Source organism: Geospiza fortis, unplaced genomic scaffold, assembly GCF_000277835.1.
Source record: "Geospiza fortis unplaced genomic scaffold, GeoFor_1.0 scaffold318, whole genome shotgun sequence".
Taxonomy (NCBI): Eukaryota; Metazoa; Chordata; class Aves; order Passeriformes; family Thraupidae; genus Geospiza; species Geospiza fortis.
Genome location: NW_005054371.1, coordinates 2123513 through 2130557, shown reverse-complemented (window position 1 = coordinate 2130557; position 7045 = coordinate 2123513). Strand labels below are relative to the sequence as shown.

At 40.0% G+C, this 7045-nt stretch overlaps 1 long non-coding RNA gene across 1 annotated transcript in view; it reads right to left on the bottom strand.

Annotated features, from left to right (window-relative positions):
* LOC115948299 overlaps positions 1-231 on the bottom strand; it is a 23727-nt gene extending 23496 nt beyond the window's left edge. Inside the window, exon 1 of the long non-coding RNA XR_004082129.1 lies at positions 212-231. This is a non-coding gene — a long non-coding RNA (uncharacterized LOC115948299). The remainder of the gene's footprint in view (positions 1-211) is intronic.
* Positions 232-7045: the final 6814 nt, after the last annotated feature.

Below are 7045 nucleotides of genomic sequence, written 5' to 3'. Positions count from 1 at the left end.
TGCTTCTGCTGAGGCGTTCCCTGCTGCGTTTGTGGCACTCTGTGACAGCTCTGCCAGGCCTGCAAAGCCCTGTGACTGCCCTGGGAAATGGCAGTAATTTCTTTCCCTGCTTGGGAAAGGCTCAGAGTGCCCCGCGTCCCATTTACCAGCTTTGTGGGTGCAGCCTCCCTCCATTAACCAGGCTCCTGGAGTCAGAATACACATTCCACACCTGGTAAGGAGGAGATCTCCACAGGTCCCCACTGGTCATCCTTGGTACACACTGAAACCATCCTCGGGGCAGATCTTCATGGGGTGTCAGAGAAATGGCCAAGCTGTTTCAGTCAGGTGAGGAGGACTGTGTGATGCGGGTTCTGTCCCTGCCTGACGTCCTGGAGACTGCGGCAATACTGTGGCTGCAGAACCCTCAGTGTGCTCAGGACAGCACTGGCCAGCTCCCTGGAAATATATAAATGGAAGGTGAGTCCTCTTTGTGCAGCCTGTGCTGGGATGATCATGTTTTCTCTTCTCCAAGGGATTTTATGCCTCATACTTGGATCATTTTCACTAAAGGAACCATTCCTTCCCTTTGGCAGTGCCAGGTAGCAGGGAGAAGGGGGAAGAGTCTGTACAAGAATACTTAATGCCTTTGGCAGGATTTTATTTCAGGCTTTTATATCTCCTTGGGGTGAATGAAACAGGTTCAACTTTAGAATTAATCTTGGGTTTTAAAAGAGAGCTTTCTTCACATTTTCCTAACTCTAAAATTTAGAAGAGACCTAAAACTGCAAGTCAAAATCAGAGGAAACAAAGCTGAAAGGAAGCATTGAATTCTGACCCCTTCTATTGCCAACATCATCCCTCCTGCCTCTTCCTTTAAGCAAGAGCAGACACCCAGGAGTTTATTTTGAAAGCACAGACGCATCATCTCAAGAGCACAAAAATAAATTGAGTGTGCAGGCTTTGCAGCTATTTATTCTGGTACAAAGACTGATAAGAGGTGTAACTACACAATTAGCTGATTCAAATTACCCCTAATGATAACCTCAATGCCAGGAACTTCTTCCCTCTACAGTTAAACCCCTGTGCTCAGAGACACCACACACATCCTGTCCTGGGGAGCCAGTCATGACACACGGGTAAGGACACACAGATCCTCCAGGTGGCAATACAGCCATATTTTCCCTTTTTTTTTTTTAATCTCTGAATTTGGGAGAAAAGCTGCTTAGATTCTGGACAGCGAGAGCTTATGATTTAAATTTATCTGTAACTATTGCATTTCTTTACACGATTTATTTATAGTGACAACCATTGAGTGTGTGTGTGTGTATATATATATATATATATCTATGTATGTACATCTATTTAAAGCATATGTCTTTGTGTATATACATAGATGTACCCACATCTACTTCCCACCATAGCTGTGCAAGCTACATGTCTGCATTCTGCTCTGCTCTGCCTCAGCTGAACTCTGATGCAGATGAAGGAGGAAGGTGTCCTCGTGAGAAGGAACAAAGAGGGATGACAGCAGTTTAATTTCTAATTAATTAATCCATCATGATTAACACCTGACATTGAAGCAGTCGTATTTAGTCTCTGCTGAGTGTCTGATCCAAAGACAGCTGCAGTCAGTGTTGCAAGGGAGAATGATCCGAACTGGGTGCTCCAGTGGAGATGGTGTCCCAGTGTTTTGGCAGTGGGGACTCCTCTGGATGTACAGGGTGGCACCTGCCCACCCCTTCTCCATGCTGCTTTCTGCCCAGCTCCATAGCAGGAAAGCAGGGAGATAGGCTAAAGGGAAATCTGGCTGGGACAAAAAATTAAAAGGAGGCTTCTCTTTGCATCTTGCTAGTTTTAAAATATAAAAGTGTGAGCTGAAAGCAGGTGTAGCACTACTGGACTCAAGGAAATGCAAAATTTAAATCAAGTTATTCTTTTGCAGTGTACAGTTTGTCTTGGCTGTGCTCACACTGAAGTGGATCAGGAATTTTTCCACTGCATTTTAGCTTCCATAGCACTGTAAGGTACATCAGCTGCAGTTTAGATTTGGAAAAGTGAATGACTGACAAAGCATTGCTATCATGAGCTTACTTCTTCCCATAAACCAAAGTGGCACAGTTAGCAGCATGCATATGTGCCTCAGGATGCCATTTGGAATTTGACATGCCTCCTGGCTGGCTCTCACCCACAGCACACTGGGGTTTACATTTGCTTTCCTGAATCTTAGATTTCTGCAGATGCCCCAGAAATGTTCTGACTCGCTGTCCCTGTGGCACTTGCTGGTTGGTGAGCAGCCAACATCAGACACTTGTGGTAGAATATGGTATTTACTTTGATGAATTAATAAATTATATAGCTGACCTAATATCTTTGAACATAAAAGTGAAATTTTAGCTTTAATATGAAATGTAAATCAATGGTTGAAAAAATATTCCAAAATAGTACCAGAGAAACCAGAGGAAATGAATTAATGTATAATTCAAACAGTTTAGCTAGGAGCAACAATTCTATTTTAATACTGTGAATGTTTCTAAATCAAAACCATGTTCTGATGCTTGATTTCTTTTTCTTTGAGCCCATTTTTTTGTTGTTGTTGAAGATATGAATGGTAATTAAAAACAACAGTGAATTATGAAGCTATTAAAAGCAGAGAGTAAAAATTAAATAATGAAAGTCCTGTGATTTATGTTACTGAGCTTGTAAAGCACATTTAAAGCAAACTCACTAAGAAATTCATGCTACTTCCATGTCAGCCATTTTATTCAATACAAACCTAATTTACTGAAAAGAGCTTACCATGTTCCAGTTAATACTCAGTTAAAAGTTAAGTTTGTTGTACTGGTCAGTATATTAACTTCTGAGCCCTATGTTGTTAGTGGTCTCAGGGTGAAAACTATGTTAGAGCTTGCTGAAGATGAGTATTTTATCTCACAGAAAGAAAGGTGATGTGTTTGGAGTGGACTCTGCAAAGCCAGAGGTTATTTTTATGAGAGGTTGCACAGTCCATTTATGCAGCCCTTCCTGTGAGCCTGGGAGTGCCACTTGCCTGACTGTCATGGACTCAAATCTCAGTGCACTAAGAGCTGATCAGCTGCAGTGCCTGGTGGGGCTGGAATGGCTCTTAGGACTGCAGAGGCACCAATACCCCATCCTCCCTCAGCACACCATTACTGGACTTTATATATTACATACATGGAAATACCACAAGGGTTACTACTCCAGTTAATGACCTCTGCCTCAGCAAGTCGTTTGGTCTGGCATGGTTTGAAGCTCCTGCCTTGATAGCCCAGAATGTTCATGCATTATGAACTGGGTTTAACAACAGGATCTAATAGAAGGGAGTAATTAAATACCTAATTGCTGTTGCATAAGTGCTTTGAAACCCTCCCATGTTCCAAATTTATGTATACCACATGGGAGAGAGCCCTAGGCCCGCAGTGAATTTCTTTAGGTTTTAAATAAGAACTTTAGAAATGAAGCTCCCACAGTGTTTCATAATTTTAATTGATGCAATTACTGTAAGAAACAATATCATTAGCCCAATTTCTATTATTTATTTATAAAAAATTCAGGTGCAGCACAGTGATATTTTTCTTAGGCCTTCACATGATCCATCAATAAAGAAAGATGATTTTAATTACTCAGCAGCATGGAGACAAGGGCTATTACAAATATCATCCCACCTCAACAGGCAAGCAGATAACTTTATATACGTTGATACAAATGACATGAATATTTTGTTGAAATGCCATGATGCAGAAATAAAGAATATATTTGTTGTTTTTATTTTCTAGGAATCTAGAAAACCAAGATAAAAAAACTGCATGTCCTCTTTTGGCTAATACTGAAACCCTAGGGTACAGATTTATAAACTGCTGGAAAGCATTCTGCATCAGAGTAATTCAATTCACAGGAGCCTCATTTCTCACCTTTAATGAATTACAAAATAGGGATATATAAACTCAGATTTTTGCACTGTCACTGTTCCCCACTGAAACAGAGAGGCTGTAGAGAGACTGATGGTATGAAGGGACCCACATTCAACTGGCACCAAAAGAACAGAAACCTACAGGAGCAGAAACCCTGTTTCATCACCTACAACCTTCTCCCTCACCTACCGCAAAAGCAACAAAGGACTGGCTTATCCTGTATGGGTTGCAAATTATCACTGTCACAAGTACCTTACTCCCTTTTCCTTCTTTACACTTCAAAAACAAAATGAGATCAGTCTGCAAGCAGATAGCAAAACCTAGACGAGGAGATGGCCTCGCAGAGAATAGAATGTATACACATGCTGATGTTTCAGGGGTTGAAATATATACTTTATGAGGCATAATTGCTACATGTGTCTCTCATCAAGGGATATTTTATCTTGGAGTGCTGTGCAGCTGATGTTTTGAGGTTTTCACATAAATATCTACTGAAAAGAGAAGCTAACAGGTCAAACTGCACCTTGCTGCAGAAGAGAAAGCATTGAGGTTCAGCAATATATTAGAGAACATATACACTGACCCAGGCAAAAATATTGCTTAAAATCAAAGTCAGAGCAAAATAAAAAAAGAGAACCATGGCTTATCCCATATATCTTCTAGCCCACGTGTCATTCATGTTCTGTCCCCAGGCACCTTGAGAAGGGCAAACGGGATTTGTTGACACAGAGGAGTGGCTGGAGTTTGTAAAATAAAGAATAGTTTGTTGTAAAGTACTGCTACCCTTCCTTTAACAAAGCATTTGTTTACTGTGGCTGCTGCTTACTGCATGAAAGACAATCTACTCATTACTCTGTTTACCTGTTCATTGTACTTCTCATCCAGCTGCTGTTTCATCCACAAGCAGCTTGAAGCAGGCATGACATCGTTGGATGATGTACTTTGAAAAGATTCCATTGCTGTGAAGTCCAGGTGCCCAAAGGGAATGGTTATGCAAAAATAAAATGTAGTGACAAAACATGAGAGTGCAGTCACAAAATGTTGAGGACAAACACAGCAGTCTGAACTGTTTCCTTCTGGTTTCCTGGCTTTGATGGTCCTGGCTGCACTGATCTCTGGGACATTCCTTGGGTGGAACTAAGAGCTGACCCAGAGCCAGTCACCAGTAGCTCTGTAGGAGGTCTGTCCTGCATAGATTCAAGATAGTGAAACAATGGATAACCTTTTATTTTCCTTTCCTTAATTAAGTTGGAGTCCTGGAGGTTCATACTCGCAATGTGCTGCATTAAAATCCTGCTATAGGATTTGTTTAGATATATCCTTAATTATGGTATCTAGCTGGCTTCACATTGATGTAGCTTCCTGAGTGCATTTGTATTGACAAATTGGAGTTGTAACAGATAACTTGGAATCTGGCAAGTTATAAACAAAGAAAAGCACCAGGGAGGTAACATATAGGCAGAGTCATCTCTTTTATAAGGCATGCAATGCTTGGAGTTTAGCCCAGAGAGGTGGAATGATGGAGCAGGAGATGGAGTAATCAAAACTTCTTTACGTTGTCTACTAGACACTGGATCTGTCAGGAGATGACCAAGAACTTAGCTAGAAAAGAAAAAGCAATTTCTCATAGCTTTGATTACCTAAAAGGATTGTGAATACTAGGATAGGAATTAAAATTGCTCCAAAATAGTTTATTGTTGAATATCTGAAGCCTGTACCAACCCTGAGCATACATGTTATTGCTTTTATGGTTATTTCTAATAATATTACTGGGGAAATAAAAATCTAAGATGATACTAATGAGAAATTATAGCAGAGATTGTAGGTCCAGAGATACTGCTCTCATATGGGATCTGTGCTGCATAGCTAAAAAGCACCAGATCTTTTGCTAAAAGCATTGACTTGATTATTGTTTCATTTTGCTCACAATATCATACATTTTTGGTTTTTAAAAGAATATTTTGTTTTCTTTTGTTAATTCTCATTTTCCTGTCTTAAGATGTTGTTTATTAAGAGGTTTTGCTCTAATCTAATTCGACTGAGCTGTTCTGTGTCCATTCATACTCTCAGTTACCTTGCTTGCCATGTCCTTGGAAGTGAAGCTGCAGCTCCACTGCTGCACTTTCTTTGCCTGTCACTGCCATTGTTTGCTTTCTGCTTAAAGTATCAGCTTGATTATGTTCCCTTGTTCTTTTTCATAGTGTCTGAGCAGAACTAAAGCACTGGGATAGAGGATCATGTACTTGCTCCAAAATAATTGCTGATAAAGTAAAATCAATGAAAACGTATTGCCTTTCATTTATAAAAGGAGGTTCTGCTGTCCTGGCTTTGGGAGCTCTGATCTCCCACACAAGTCACTCTACTTTTGTGACTTCCAGGAGCAGAAAACTGCCTGTGTGCTGTAAGACACTGAGATTATCAGGCAGATGCTGCTGGGTAACTGGAAATTCTGTCAAATGCTGGCCACACTGTGCAAATCTCTCCAAATCACATTCATGTTAAAGCTGACATTACCTATAGCAGCATTCTGCTGATCTAGGCTTCAGTTTATCTCAGCAGCTCCTGTACAGGTGTTTTTGCAAGATGCTTTCTTTAACCCAAGTGTTAATAGTTGCAGAATGGGAATATTTGTCATGTTACCAACACTTCTGACAATCTGAATAAGCAACAATATTATAAATAAGGCAGTTTCCATGGTTAAATATACAGATTATACAATCCTTATTCAGCCAAATCTTTATGATCAGTGAGTAAACATATTCCATAAGAAAACCTGGTTGAGAAAGCATTGCAGAGGTAGGTCAAACAGCTCTGCACTGAAGGGTCCTTCATGATGATGAACATTGTAGCAACTCTTCATAAAAAGCTGTCCTTGTCTAGATGTCAATTCATCAGCTAGTGCTACTTTTTTTTTTATATTACAGAAACAGATATAGCTGTCCAGTATCTAAGGGTAGCCCAAAGATCTTATATTTTTTAAAGGTAAGACTTGTAGAACTTACTCATACGTAGGAAAAACTCCAATATAGTTAATGGTTGTTTTGTTGTGTTGGACATGACCATTAAAATAACATCTATATCATCAATAGCCAAGTTAGTAAAATGCAGTGAGGGAGACAAAAGAAAATTAATTG